This window comes from Pyxicephalus adspersus, chromosome 9 (assembly GCF_032062135.1).
Source record: "Pyxicephalus adspersus chromosome 9, UCB_Pads_2.0, whole genome shotgun sequence".
In the NCBI taxonomy this organism is placed as follows: Eukaryota; Metazoa; Chordata; class Amphibia; order Anura; family Pyxicephalidae; genus Pyxicephalus; species Pyxicephalus adspersus.
Window position 1 is genome coordinate 10,662,807 of NC_092866.1, and position 17,017 is coordinate 10,679,823.

Here is a 17,017-nt window from a genome sequence, read left to right on the forward strand (position 1 = left end):
CAAAAGTTACATTTCTAGATTTCTCTATTGGATATCAAAGCTTCATTTTTGAGTTCAAGTTTATTTATATAAAATATTATTACTATTCTCATGTTTTACCTTTTCCTTATTGGTTTACTATTTTTCTATTGTGGTTCATCTTGACAAGGCTGACAGGTGAAGCTGTTTACTAAAAGGTGCAAAGAAGCTTCCATAAAAAAATACCCTAATAATTCTTAACAAAAACAGGTAAAGTATATATTACATGTTAATTAAAATTGTTTGTAATAAATACACAATTGAAACATACAATTCAGTTGAAACAAACAAACCACATCTTCAGCATGGCATTGCACAATTTTAAAGTAAAACGCTTTGTAAATTGTAAAATGAGTTGTGTCCTTCAGAAATATTACCTGCTTGTAATAAATATGCTAATTATATATAAAATACCCATTAACCTGAAATTCTGCTCTTGTAAATCTGTTGTAAATAAATATATTTTCCCTCTTGTCCTTCTAGCTTCTATATATAAAGGACACATTAATATACAGATCCATCTTGTAATGTCAGTTAATTCAGTGTATAAAGACAAATGGTTGTACAATCTGGGGCATTTATCTTGATTTTTTTTAATTGTTGCTGCATTTATAGTGATGTGTTTTAAGCATATTCTCTAATGAATTCAATGTTTATATTCCACAACACACAGGCTTTGTATCTCTTTTCAAGGGCTGATACCTGTAATTGAAAAAAAATTTGCTCATTTTTTTCTGTTTTGTTCAAAAATGAAAAGGGTTGGGGAAAGGTAGAACTAGGTGAACAACAATGGAATGTTATAGTCATTCAGCTTCAGGAAAATAGAGCACGAAACACTTCCAATGGAGAGCAAGTTGTTTTTAACAGATTTACAATTTATGTCCCCTCAGGCACGTTGTCCTGGTGTCACCTTTAATTCTGCCCTCTCAATTATCCCCCATATTCAGAACATATCCAGGTTATGTCACTTTCAACTACGCATCTCCAAAATCTGCCTCACCTTTCCCCAGAGACCACCAAACTCCTTGTACACTGGTCTGGACTACTGTAACCTCCTCCTCTCTGGCATTCCACTAACCCAACTCTCTTCTCTACAATCTATTATGAATGCTGCAGCCAGACTCATCCATCCTTCCCACCGCTCCTCTTCTGCTGCCTGTCTTTGTTATTCTCTTCATTGGCTTCCATTTCACCTGAGAATAAAATTCATCTCCTGTGCTTTGCCTTCAAATCCCTCCACAGTTCTTGTCCCACTTACCTTTTTGACCTGGTAAAGAAAAAAAAACCCTAGCCCATCTCTTCGCTCCTCCAATGACCTACTAATGACTTCCTCACTCATAACCGCATCACATGCACAGATAAAACACTCTGGAATGGCCTTCCTCATCCTTTTCAGCTTGCTTCTACTTTCTGCTCATTTAAAAGAGCTCTCAAAACCCATTTTTTCAAACTTGCCTACCCGTCTTCTTCTGTCCTTTGAAACCGTCACTACTTCCCCACCACTACATATCCCCCCTCCTATTGTGTGCTACTTCCCCTACCTCCTAGATTTTAAGCTGAGCCAGGGTCCTCTTCTCCTCCTGTGTCACTGTCTGCATTCGTCTGTCATTTGCAACCCCTATTTAATGTACACAGCTGTTAAATATGTTGGTGCTATATAAATCCTGTTTATTATTAATAATAATAATAATAATAATAATATTTAATAATAATATGTTATAGCTAAATGTCAAAACATGCCCCTTTTTAACAAGGGGAAACAATAGGCGCAAACATGTGCAAAAGTGTACAGAAGTACACAGACAACTTAAGAGTGCTAGAAAGTCCAGGTAATCAGTACATTACAAAAATCCAGTGTCAAATCTATTAACATCTTTATAACATCTATCTATAACATATCACAATGAAAAGTCAATGGGAACCAGAAAAGGGAAAACAAGACTCGACGAGACAGAAGAGCAGAAAGGGAGACACAATGGGGGAAAATTGTGGGGAAGGGGTATCAACACTTTTCTAAACAAAGGAAACCTTAATTGTTGATAGTGGGTGATTTATACTTTATCCAGGGATCCCAGATCTTGTCAAATTTCTCCATTTTATTGAGAATGTGTCATCTTATCATTAACCATAATCCAATCCATTTCAGCAAAAAATGGGTCCAGTATTTTGGTACTGGATTTCCAGGACTTAGCAAATGTGATCGGGGCCGCCAGTATAAAAAGATTCAAGAGTTTCAGTGTGGGTTTGGGAACAGCCTGATCATAACTGCTAAAAAGAGCTACCTCAGGAGAAACCCGCACATTCCTCTCCAGAACTTTGGAGGTGATATTGAATATCTTCATACAATAGGCCTGGGCAACTGGGCAGGACCTCCAACTATGCAATATCATACCCCTAGTGTCAAATTCTCTAAAACATAGAGGGGAAGTCGAGGGGTGACAGTTTGAGAGCCTCCCTGGGACCAAGTACCATCTTAGTAGCACTTTATAGTTTGCCTCCACCAGAGCTGAGTCTCTCTGATTTTGATGGCTGTTATCAGTAAGCATTATTCTAAGCTCCCTCTGTGGACTATGGAATGCCTCTCCACTACTCATCTAGTGGAAGAGGTTTGTAAGTGTGTTCTAAGGATCTAAGGACTACTTAGCTACAGTATATTATATCTTTGTTCTTGAGTTTAGATATGCTTTAATCATGTGTATATCTTTTCACAGATACAGATCTATGTACAGACTCTCATTCCCCCTTAAGAATGTGTTCAATGGTGAAACTGTTCAACAAACTTCAGGGGGATATCAGAGAAGGAGGAAAAGCTTTCCATCATGGCTATGAATGTAATTAAAAGGTAATCCATGTTTTTGCAAAGACAGTTGGGTTTCAGCAGGTCCAGAGCAAGATTTACCCAAACACAGAACAAAATAATCCAAAAAAAGAATAAAATCTCCACAGAAAACATTCAGACTTTTTCTTTGAATATATAGTTTTAGCAGGCTGCTACAAAAGAGCAGGACTTTGCTTCCTTATGCTACAAACATTTCCTTTATGATTAGTGGTCCAATGCTTTGATTGGGACATGTTAAAAGCATCAGAAGAAAGCACAAATCCACAGAATGAATAAAGCAGAATCAGGAGGATCCTTTCAATGCAGGCTCTCAGATATAGGGCCTGATTTAATAAAACTCTCCAAGGCTGGACAGGATACACTTTCATCAGTGAAGCTGGGTGATCCAGCAAACCTGGAATAGATCTGGTTCAGAATTCAAAACATTTGATAGCAAATACCTTTGAAGAAATCCATTCCAGGTTTGCTGGATCACCCAGCTTCACTGATGAAAGTGTATCCTCTCTAGCCTTGAAAAGCTTTTATAAATCAGGCCTAGAGTTTCCTCTCCACCAAGGAAATCCGTGAGCCTCAAAGTAGCAGTAAGAGATTATTTTACAGTGCAAATACACAACACAAGAGAATTTTTCACACATTTTCAGGGTAATGCTTAGCTCCAATTAACATTTTTACATGTTTCCTAAATGATAGAAAATTATTACTTTTAAAACTTTAGGTCCACTTTAAATTTCTCTGCCTTAATCCAATAAAGGAGAACTGGAAAGTCTGACATTTTTACACCATGAACAGAGAATTGTAGAATTGGTCCTATTTATAAATGTGTTTACACAAAATTTATCTTTATTTAAATTAATTTTTTTCACTCTTGAATTTAATTAATGTCAGAATTACAATTAAATGGATTAATGCGTTTTGTAACTGAGTGCAATGTGGAAGATCTGTACATTTTGTGTAAAAGATACGTTAAATGTGGGTAAAAATGTCTGCACACTCCAAAACAAGGATATTCAACATGACTTCAGCCAAAGTGGTTTCATTTTTAAAACACTATAAACTCAGACACTCCCTCATTTAAATATTCCAGATCCATGTGTTTTAATGGCAGTATTTGATTACTGCCAGGAAGTATTTGAGGGAATTCCCTGTTTTATAAAGCCCTGTAACGTTTTTCTGTATACAGATATGTGCAGCCTAGTAACAATTCTCATATATTACCTGCCCTACATCTAAATATTGTTTAGTTTATAATAGATCCCCTTTATCGGTGGACCTGTTAAAGCTAGCCAGTCCAGGTAGCCATTGTTTTGTATTAAATCTACCTTAAAACTATCAATTTAGTAAGAAATATACATGTGGCTTTGTTTATATTGTGTTTAATGGTTCACTGTTATGTCTCTTAGAAGATTAATAAAATTAGTTGGGAGTATTAGTTTTTCCCTTCTACACTCTTGAGCATTTATAAAAGTAAATTACAACCCTGAGAAATACATCATTGAGATCTATGTGTTGTGAAAGGCTCCAGTGTGAAAGGTTACAATGATAATTTATTACCTATATCCAGGGTGGTGTATGTGTGGATGCATATTATGAAGTCATCCCTAGAGATTTTCAGATGTGACAATCCATCATGTGCAACTGTAATCCTTTGAAATCACATTGGATTTACAGCATAATAAACCTTTGTTAAGGATTAGCTCTATGCTGTTCTCATTGAAGAAAACTTGTTCTGCTAAAACATGTTACTGGAATGTCACAGATTTCATGGAGTCAATAATGGCACTTTCACTTGGGCACCACTGTAAAGTTAGCAAATATAAATAAATAAAAATATTCTAAAAGATTCTTGTAGGAAACCTGAGAATCCTGACATTGCTATAGATTAAAAAAGTTCATTCTCTTGTTTGCTCAAAAATATGAGTCAGTACCTTTAAAGGCAAACTGTTATCATTTGCACTTATCCCGCAATTGCTCCCCTCCCCTTCCATTGTATGATATGTTATGCTATATATATATATATATATATATATATATATACAGTGCTCAACCCAGAAATTTTTTTAAGCCCGGTGGGAAGAAATTTTAGGTGGGTGGCAGCCCCTGTATTGTGAACAAACTCTTTGGTAACCACCCAAAAACAGCCGGGTGGGTGCTGAAAAGTGCCGGGTGGTGCGCCCAGCTAAAAGTGCCTGGGGAGAACCCTGATGTGGTTATGTTCTATCTCCAGAACATTTGGGGGTTTGATGCAAGGATAGGATTAAATGTTAGGTATTCATTGTTGTTAAAGATTCTGTTCAAGCATTAGGTAAGCTGATAGGGGTTAGGATAAGAGATAAGTGTTAGGGTTGAGTACTTATTACTTTTATACATTTTTAGGAATTACGTTAGGGGTTAGGTTGTAGAGCTGCTGGTGGAGGATAGCCAGCATACTGGCAGCTTATGTCAGAATTACCACTTGCTCTACTCCTCCACTGAAAATTTAGGACTTCCAGTTGCTTCTCTATTTTCTGCTGCTGCTATCTTCATCTTAGTTCCTTCTGGACTGAGGAAGTGATTCTGTTAGTTCACTAATGATTGTCCCAGTTTCTGGCTCCATGCTCTGCATCACACAGATAATAAAAGTGTGCCAAGAAATATACATTGCACTGTACTTGTGCTGCAGGAAAAATGTTCAAAGAAAAAATAGCAACAGTTTTTTGGACAAAGGAGGCATACAAAGCCACTTCCGTCAAGAAAACTAAATTTCCTAGCATTATTTTACAGTTTTTTCAGGATTTAAGGGCAGTGGGATGGTTTGTAGGCAAGAGGAAAAGATTAGAAAGAAGAAATAGGGTGAGTTTAGGAATGAAGATAAATTAAGGACTAAGTTAAGGACTAGTTATAGGTGATTTCATACATTCAGAGTTGGAAACAGTAAAACCTAACAAATGACTAAATTTCATGTACTTGTATGTTATTTGTAGCCAAAGATTTTTTTTCACTGGATCTAGGTAACATTTTGTTGCTGTTTTGTGTCATGCACGTACTTTCATATTTTTACATTTTTGACTTTAGGTTTTATTTGTGTATTAATGAGTGTCTTGTTGGTTCTGCTGATCCTTTTTTGTGAACCTCAGCGGCGCTGAAATCTTATCCACTGGGGCACTGTGTAATATTATTTTCCAAAGAGCAGTCATTGCTCTATGTCGTGAAATGACAGCTGGAACACCTTAAAAGGAATGTTCCAGAAACCATAGAGGAGCCGGAGAAAGTGGCAGCCTGTACGGACCTGACCTTTATTTGCAATCATAGCTGAGATTTACAGTTTATTACTGATAGCTTTTATAAAGAGCCATTCAGTGCAGAGGTGAGAGGTTTGTCATCTGGAAATGCAATTAACTTTCCCTTATCCCAATCCTTGCAGTCTTAGTGTGAGAGAAGCTCTCCTTCCAGCAAGGTTTCCAGTTGCGCTAGCTATATTTGATATCCCCCTCAATTAATAAGGAATTCATGCATGGAGCTGCTGATATTTTTGCACTGGCAAATAATAAAACACATGTAAATAGTAAGGTATAGTGCAAAACTAATATATAAATCATATACCATGACCAATACTGCTTGACTCATAAAAATGAAAAAACAAATAACCCAATACAGACAGCTGTCATACTACATCATATAAATATTGTGAACATAAGGTTTGGTCTGTTTTTAACTAGTTTTCCAACAGTATCCATAGACATACTCTCGCTTCCTAGCTAAAATATTTTAAAAGGTTGAAGTGACCCTAGCGAGGGTAATCAAAGAAGAGTGCTTCTTGCTCTGTACAATTGTGGTAACTTAGGAAATTTGACTCATTTTTGAAAAAAATGTTTTTTTTAAGTTTTTGCCTTTAGTGAATATGATGTTTGTGCATGGCAATAATCCTGAAACTTAAAGATTAAATAAATTACCTTACACATTACCCTTAACTTTTATTTAACTCAACTGATATGTTATTCCTAACCTCTAACTTTAAACCCAATGCCAAATTCTTTAAAATTATTAAAGCCATTTTGTATGCTTGATTGCTAGGTGAATTGCATTTTTTTTTACATCAGCAATGGCTTTGAATTTATATTATGACAGACTATACTTAAAGCAGTTCTGTCACTCAAATAAAACTTTGAAGTTAAGTACTTCCTGCAAAGACGACATATTCATCTCTCTTGCTGTCCGTGCCACTGATAGTAGTGAACTGCCAGGTAAAGATTCTTAAAGTGCAACTAGACTCTTGTTACTCATCTGTTCCCATTCCCTAGCAGGGTGCCACCATCTTGTTCTTTCTTCTCTTCCTGAAGAGGATCTTCGGCCGTCTGGATTATCTGTGCCGGGATGACAAATTAGCGCACAGAGCAGGGGAAGCTAAGAATGATTGGGTGTCATGGCGGTCAAAGCTGACGCTACGCTTTCTCAGCTCAGCTTTTTGCCAGATACCCAGGGCAATTAGGTAAGTAGGAGGACTTATTACAGAAGGGGCACCGCCTGTCTCTTTCTGCAATAATGACCTGTTTGATCATGTATTCCTAAAAGTGGTACTTTAGTTCTGCTTTAATTAACTGACACATTTGGGAGTGTGAGATTCCTGGTCTACTACTGCACATTTTAATTTATTCCCCTACCTTACTACAGGACTCAGTAGTTACATGGGGGCCGGCAGAATAAATCATTGAGCATAACAGAAGACTATGACTCCTGTAAATGTAAGAACCATCATCAGTGTTACTCTTCACCACTGCAGAGATCAGGTACAGGCAGCTAGAGTGGCAAGTTTTTCAGTTGTTCATTCTACATTTTTATTTTAGTTGTGGTAAATATCTCCCTAGACATTAGTTTACCTGTTTTTGTAGTATTTGTCATCTTTATTATTTAGTCCCCAGCTCTCCATTTTTCTCAGCCAACACACTGATGTATACCTGTGCAGGACATAACAAATGATGGTATGGTGCCAGGCCACAAAAGTTTCAGTGCTTTGTGATTAAAACACGCAATCATTATGGTTGCAGAAATCCCAGCATGCTTTGCCAGCTCAAGTAGCCACAGGTTGCCAAATCCTCCCGGAGAGTTTGTTTTAATTAAACCTGTGAAAATGAAAATTCTAGGACACAAAGCAGAACTGATTTCTCTTACTGGTATGTGCTGAGAGACGGAAGATATATTAGTGTTGGTTTGGGAGTCTGGAAGACATAGAACTGTGTTGCTGATTAGATAGAACAGTAAGGAGAAGGTCACAGACTTGTGAATATGTAATGAGTAATTATTCTGGTAGATGTAATGCGGAGATTTAAATGTTACAAAGGAACACGCAAGAAATGTTTTTGTTAGCGCAGCTCTCACAGTACTCAGTATGATTCTTTTGTCTCTACTTGCAGACGGGATGGTTAAACATGCCTTTTGTACAAATTACACTTTATTATACCTTAGAAAATCAGAAGGCTACATTCTTTTTCCCTGCTTTATCATTAATGCATGAAACTTGCAAGAGAAAAAAAGAACAAAAGGGTTTTGTCTCCCCCCGCCTATTCAACAATACAACAATAAATTAATGGGGTAATTCACAAACTAAATGAAATACACTCAGCAACGATTTAGTTAACCACTTGGATTAAGCACTGTTTTCTATTGTAATATAAAACATGAAGTGAATCTAAACAATTGTAGACTTATATATAACAAAGATCTAGTACAGATCCCTGCCTATATAACAATATATACAGCAATGATCTGACATGTTATGTATCCTGTACTTCTCACAGTTTTTCTCAAACTAAATATTTCATTCCGGCTAATTAGTCCTTCTTGGGTAAAGTGCCTACTTTGACGAAAGGCTTTGATGGCTGTCTCAAGCAGAAGTGGAAACCATGTTGTCTGCTGAAACATTTATAGGAATACAGCCTTGCAGTGCCTTACTGTTTGCATTTCGGACATTTTAAACAGATTCCAAAAGCACACCATTGCCACTGCAATTTCAGTAGGTTATCAAATATACTTAGGAGGAGTACTTTATGTTACTGCTTTGGCACAGTTATGCATATATGTAACATAGTAAATCTTCACTTTTTGAGATCAGTTCGCTTTGAACAGGACCCAAACTAATGGAAGCTGTGGCAGCTTATGAATGCTTTACCAGGTTCCTTGCAGTTAATGTTTCCCCCAGTAATGGCTTACTTTGCCTGTATTGCGTTGCGTATCTGTGTGATAGTGGCCATCTTGGTAGAGGCAGGTTTGCTTCCAAAATTGATTGATGTTTTAATGACTGGTGGTAGAAAATGTAAAAAGCATCACTAAGGAGAAAAATGCTCAGTTCCACAGAATAAGAAAAAAGCAGGAAGATGCAGGTAGAGCTTCTGCTTCAGCATAAAGACCAGTAAATTATACTGCAGATTTATAGCGATTAGACTCAAGGTACAGAAGTGGTTAGGTATAGGAAGTGCGCTTCTATTTTTCAGATGGCATTTAGAGTACTGCTTAGACACAAATACCATTTATAGATGTTCCCTATAGAATAGCAAAATGTTATTTTTAAGTTCTGGTCCACTTTTTGTGTCATGAGAAAGCTTCTGTTTATCTAGCTGCCTTCTAGGTAAGGTTTTTCACGTAGTTCAGTTTCTAGGCTTGCACTATTTGCTGGTATCATCTGAATATTGCATACTATAGGCATTTCTGCTGTCACCAGATGCCAATTTTAATTGTGCCTGGCAAAGTTTTCACCCAGTGTGGTACAGACACTTACAGTAATCTCAGATCTTATTTTCACTTCAAAATTCAACAAGTTTCTGTAAGTCTCAGGACTCCAGTCTTTTTCTCCTCTTAGGGCTCACATGCATCCATTCCTCAACAAGGGACCTTTATACTTAAGCAACATTTGCTCTTTGTGGTAATTTGGAGCAACTTTTCACCAGGTTTGGAACACAGTGTTTGTTACCATGCTATGGCAGGAAGTGGGGTTAGTTCTCCTAAAGACCCTGTTACATCTCCATATATACTGTGGAACTACAACAATTTATTTGCTGCCTACCATGATGGTACAAATTCATGGAATGTTCACATGCTGGTGAATGACTAAAACAGACACGTGAAGTAAAGAGGGAGTAGCCTTTAACCTTCTATGACATGCATCAAAAACTTGCCCATTTATACACAAGCAGAAAAAAAAATGTAAAGTCAGTTTTCACTTAAAATGTGCTTTTTTTTGTGAGTTGCAGTGTTACATTGGTTAAAGATTTCCTGTGGCCAAATGTTTGCCTGGAGCAGTAGAAAGAATGTAGGGCCTGCAGGACTGGGTTTGGCATTACGGTAGTAATTAGTTAGATTATAGAAGAAGTCATGGTATGAGAAGATGGGCATTTGACTGATTAGTAGCTAGAGGATTGGAAGGAGTCTTGCAGTTCCTTACAAAGAGGACCTGAGGCTAGGAGAGAGAAAAGCATTACAAGGAGCCAAATGTTTGTTCTGCAGTGCAAACATTGAGCGTGGTGGTATGAGGATAGGGCAGAGTGACAGAATGACTGCTGCTTTTTTTGTTTTTGCTATCTTAGTGATCAGGAATATAGAGTATTTTTAACTGCACCAAAATCATTTTTTTTATTCTTCCAGACTGAGCTATAATATTTTGCAGAGCTGTGGTCATTTTTGGATTGTGTAATCTTTGGACTAGATGAACAGACCTACCCATTCCTTGACAGGTAAAAACCCGGATATGTAATTTCTACATGTATTTAGCTGTTTTAGCTGAAGTTCAGTTTTAACTAAAACAGATATTGTAAAATACTGGGCAGAGGAAAACATAGACACCTTACAAAATACACCAATTTGTCCTATTCTGTCTTCGCCTCCTTAATCTATTTCTCATCCACCCATCAATCTTTAGCTATAATAAGAAAATCCTAGATTAATAATATTGGGAATTCAAAGCCACAGAGTACAAATAGGGTGTTATACCACCTTGTCATTTTGCTTTACATTGCTAGATAATGGGACAGGGTTATGACGGGGCTGCACATACCCTGCACATGATTAATCAAAATAAATAGGGCTTCCTCATATATACATGTATCCAACTGCAACATATCCTACACAGCGATTGTCAATAAGATCTAATTAGACAAAATGCACTGTTTTCAGAGCATGGCTTTAAAATGCCTTCCATGGTATATAAAATTACTAGATTTATTAAAATTATTGGACCAAGACAAGGAGGGACAATCTAAAGCTATCATACAATTTCTGAAATCACTGGAATCATAAACAATGTATAACTCAGTATTAATTCTTAGAGTACACGTGTCTATTACCAAACAAAAATAATTATAGGTTCCAGAATTATGATTTTTTTTTTTTTTTATGATAATGTTTTTATGGCTGCAGCTGTCATATACATAGTAGGAATGTCCTAGGATTAGGAGGTTTGGGATTGGAATTTTTCAGCTTTTTTCTACAGTCCTGGGGAAACTCGTGGACAAGAGCCCTTCTGAAATTTGGGTGGCTCAGGACAAATTGGTTGCCCTGTTGTCTGTTTCATTTAGACAGTGACATAGTAGGAGGAGAGGACCCTGCCCTGAATCTTCAGTTCCCTTTCTTTTATATTACCTGTATTGTCTGGAAGGAAACCCTGGCTGTGTCCATGACCCTATGGCTACAGTATGTTGATACCACAGCAGCCACAATATCACCATCTTAAGAAGTTACCCAATCCTCAGTATCTCACTGCTTTTCTACGATTTATTACAATTGTAATACTACTTTTCTGTTTCATAAAAAAAACAGACTTCTGTTATTGGTATGTAGTTACTTTGAAAATTGAAAATGTTTTGAAACAGAAAAAGGAAATCAATTTCCTGGATGCTAACATTTCAAATATTACCAAATAGAATAATTAAAATGCAATATTTTTTTTTACTATAGTGGTCCACTACTTCAGATTTTGCACACATTGCCTTTCGGTGAACTTCCAAAGCAGACATGGTGTTGGTTTTCAAAAACCCACAAAGCTTACAGTTTGGGCCCCTGTATTGGTTTTAATATAATATTGGGTGAATCCAAGGTGAACTTGAAAATTAAAAAGACCATGTCAGTTACGAAACAAAGTTACTCACCAGTCCTCATTACCTTCCAACCTTCCAGCTTTTAGTAACTGACATTTCTGGAGATACTTGTGTCCCCCACCACGCTCTGTGGTACCAGTGTCTAAATTCTACATCGTTCTAGTGACTTAGAAGTTAAATTAATTTTACAGAGAATGCAGAACTGGAACACATCTCACAAAAACTTTTTAAAAATAAGAGAAGGATTTAATGTCTTTAAGAGCTCTATTTTTAAATGCTTTTACCCAAGATTCACCTAACCTTTATTCTAAATTTATACGATTCCACATTGAATGCAATAGGAAAATGTGTGAATCAACTCTTACTTATGATTCATACATTTTTACTAAATGAATCCAATGTGAAAATGTGTAATAGTTTGTTGATAATAAAGATGATCACAACTACAAGCTGATCTCCAGGCAAACAGATGAATACAAAGATAAAAACTTCATGGGAGCTGTTTTAACTTCCTAAAGATTGGTATTTTCCTTGGTACAGTCTTGAGATTCTCGTATCTCACACCCACACAGTCCAGCCATAACTAGCAGGACTAGGGACCTATTGTTTCCTACTATACTTTCAGGTCTTTTCCTTTCAAAATGTGATGATTGGAGTGAAAAGGGAAGAGGAGAACTGAGCTCATCCTATTATCATATCTGTATTTAGCTCATGAGAACCACAGTACAATGGTCTTGCTCCTGCTTCTTCCTTTCCAGTCTAAACTCTGATTTAAAGGGACTTGGCTAATACCAAGTCATATTCAGGCTCCTAAAATGCATATATAAACAGAACTGAAGATACATTAATAAGTATAGAATGCAGGTTTAATTAAAATGTATTACCTGCCAGTTTGAGTAAAGCTAATATATCAGCTATAAAACCTTTAAATTGGATCTAATCTGTGGCACCTTTATCATCGTAAATTGCATACCACACAACAAACTACTTAACTTACTTAAATAAGAAAATGCGACAACTATGCAGAAAAAAAATCTCATTATTTAAAGAAAGACAAGTTAGACGATTTTTTTTGTTCCGACTACGATAACATTTCGCAGGTTATTATTACCATAGAAAATACGCCCCCCCCCTTTCATGCCAGTTTTTGTTCATGCCAGTAGCAATTATGAGTAGTAATTTTTTTTTCTGATTTTACAAAGAACTTTCTGTCCTACCACCACTCCCCTGGAATAAAGACAGCTTTGACACTGTCTGACAGGACCCTCAGAATTTTTTTCTCTCCTATTCTTTGCATACACAGTGCTTTTGACTTTTCTTAAGAAATCTGTTGACTTCATTGAAAAGTGACAAGGCAATATTTAACCTGAATAGAGGCATGTTGACTCCTCTTATTAAAAGTGACAGTTAAGGACATCTCTCTCTTTATTCCGTGTGAAACAGACAGACAACTCTTTCAGTACTTCCTAGTATACAAAATCAAAAAAACAAAAACTACTTGAAGGAGAGATGAGTACATGATAAACAATGTATGAATGACATTCATAAGTTTAATCTAGCACAGAAACCCTTTTTATCCATTAAAATAAAATTAAGGCCTTGCAAATGAGTTTGATATAAAAGACAGGTTGCCAATGTTCAGACAGAATTGTCACGCCTTCTTTCCGCTCTCTTTCTTCGTAATGTTTTAGGCATTTCTCTGTAATGTGGCTTCTGTAAGTGCAAGGCATCACCTTCATTGAGGTGTTATATTAGCAGCAGATATTACTTAACTCTTACCTGTTTCTTTCTAGATAACCTTGAGTAGAAGTTTTATCAGTTTTAGTTTTTGGGGGACCTAAATTTCGGCCCTTGTCCATAAAGATTTGCAGCCCAAACGTATGCAACACTTGCTTAACTTATATAGTAAAGGTATTGCAAGGTTTTGGCCCAGTCACTGGGACATATGTGAAAACAACAAGGACTTTGAAAAGTATAAGAAAGACGTGATGGTAATGTCCCCAGAGACCCACATCTTCCCCTATTGAGCACCACCACTTACAGTTAAGAGGGCATACCATTAATTGCCGACCAACATTTTCTGCTGCATAGTTTGCCAGGGTGGCACATTTCTTAGTAAGAAAACGTGGATTTGAAACAGCAGAAAGATTTTAAAGGTAATATATTAAAGGTAAGATATTAAAGGCTCACTTTAATGGAAGCTCCTAGTGTTGTTTCTGTTTGTCTTGGAAAGATCACTCTCTTGGGGGACCTCAGGCAGTGCATCATAGAGTATGAAAATTGCGTATTGATTCAAGAAGCTTCCTGACCTAGTAGAGAGCCCACAAATGAATTCACCATAGTGCAGTGTGAGTTGGTTATTATTAAGCATTAGCTATTCTTATTCAACTCTTATGTAAAAGTATTCATGTTCAGTTGTAGACCTTTTTATATTACTAGTTAGATTTCTAACATTTTAAAAAGACTGGATGCACTATAGAGTATGTCATACAATTACACATTTGTTATGCAAGTTCCTGTTGTACCTGCCTTGTATGTATTCTGTCTCCAACCTGAATTACATTTTATGCAGTGTTGTTCATGGCCCACTTTGGGTATGTACATTTCTGGAGATATGGGCACCTTGGATTATTTTCCAGGAATTGCAAGGATACATTGATATGCTGAAGGATCAGTGTGGCAAATGACTCCGTGGCACTTGATATGTAGTCTAACTGGGGCTGATATATGTTACCTGGAGTAGTCTTATGGAGGTAATTGGTCAGGCAAAAGGTTTGAATCTCTAATATTACTTGGATAGTTAACCTGAAATAATATTTGAAGGATGTAGTCTTCTAAGTCAAGGGACATGTCTATGGTATGTCACTGGTCTTTCAATGTGTGTTTATATTTGGGTGGGGATTGTCCCATCCCTTGTTGTTATATTTGTATGTTATAAAATTGTTTAAAAATAAATCAAAATATAATGTTTTTAAAAAAATAAGGCAAATCCTGCAATGTTATTTTGACTCTCTCATGGGCCAGTACTTCTTACAGAGGGCCTGATTTATTAAAGCTCTCCAAGGCTGGAGAGAATACATTTTAAGCAATGAAGCTGGGTGATCCAGCATTGAAAACATTTGCTATAGCAAATGATTTTTAAGAAATTCTTTCCAGGTTTGCTTGATCACCCAGCTTCACTGATGAAAGTATTTTCTCCAGCCTTGAGCTTTAATAATTCAGGCCCACAATCTTCAACATTCATCATAATTTTGGTTGTGTCAGATACTGCAAACAGTAGTTCTGTCCATTGCAATTTCTATGACTGATTCCTAAAGTGACATAGTAGTCATCTGGAGAAAACACATCACACATTGGGAACCATGCTGCCATCAGCATGTTAAACCAACTTTCTTTCCATGGAACAGCAACACCCACAAACACAAGATCTGCACCCAATTCAGCCATCATCTTTGTCCATGGGCAACTGTATGGTCATTATACACAATATAACATGACCATGCAATATCTGCATTACGAACTTTACATTTACCAAAACAATTTATTATGAGGACCTACCTGAACTAACCACAATTTAAATCCAGTCAAGCAGTTGCATGCACTACTTGATGAGCTGATGTTTGATTAGATCTGTTCGTTACCATGTCCTTCCAAGATCTAAAGTCTTTATTTGCAAGGCTATGTTTGGGTGGGCACATTCTTCGAGTCTTATTTAGCACTCCTAATTTATTGTGACCTCAATGAAAAATAAGCCTCTTAAGTCGGCATTAGTCCTGAAATTTGAGGAGACATTGGAGAAAACTAAACAAACCATCTATTGTTGGGCTACAGCATGAAGCCTTGCTGAAACTGCAAACGACACTTCACATTTGTGCCTTCATCTCCACCGCACTTTTTCCACATAATAACCTCTTCTCTGCAGTTATCACTACATAAAGATCATCTGAGTACTCTCAGCAAGTTTTTTTTTTCCTTGTGAGAAGTTTCAACAGCAGCAATTTGTTCCATATCAGTTTCCTTTAGCAAAACATTATTCATTTGGCAGTAGAGATTGAAATTCCTATCTTAGAGTTACTGCTTCATTTTAAATTGGTGTGTCTGTTTATGGTGTATATGATAAATACAGACCTCTACATAAATATATTTTAGCAAATAAATAGGCTGCATATTAATGAGAAATCTACACATAAGAACATATTCAAAGACACTTTTAAAGTCAAAATCCCATATAAAAGAATGGCATACAGATGCAGGCACCTTGTGACACCTAACAGGGCTAAGTTTAACTTAAAAAAAAAAAAGTTTCTCACAAAAGTCCAAAACTTTCTGGGTCACAGGTTCCAGGACAACTGGCAATTATGAAAGTGCTATATACAGCAGCAACCACTTATAATAGTCCTTTTACTGATCTGGCGGCTCATAGTTGTAAGTGCAATGTAGATGTTGTAGACAACATTTTTTAAATGGGGTAACCCCATGAAATAACTGCTGGATCTGGCCCAAGATTAAAAATCTTTGCCAGTTTTTGGCAACTAATAGCAAATGAGTTTAAGGAAACACATTCCAGGCGTGCTTGATCACCCAGGTTCTCCAGTGATAGTCTATCTTCCCCAGTCTTGGAGGGCTTTAATAAATCAGATCCACTCTGTGTAGGGAAAGGGCCCCAGAAATTTGTAGTTGTGGGTATGTTACTGTGTCTATAGCTATTGATGTAAAAATTGTAGAAGTCTGGTGATGTTGTGACATGCTGTACAGGGGAGGGTAGTCAAGAGTTGCAGGTAAATTTGGCTTATACCTGAACATACTCTTTATGTATCCTTTATGAGGCAGGAACTGTGATCTATATCAGTGGTCACCAACCTTTTGGAGTTTACAGACCACTAAGTTTATGGACACTGGACTGCGCATGCGCGGGGAGCTGTGGTGTGTGTCATTCAAAGGGGAAGAAACTTCCCCCAGAGTGTTACCATGATACCAGTACCCCCCTGTCCAGAGACACAACCCCCTCACCGCCCTGAGCCTGCGATTCACACAAGAGACATGGTCCGTGGCTCTGGCCAGTGCCCCCCCCCCCCCCCCCGGGGTCCTTTTCCTGACTCTG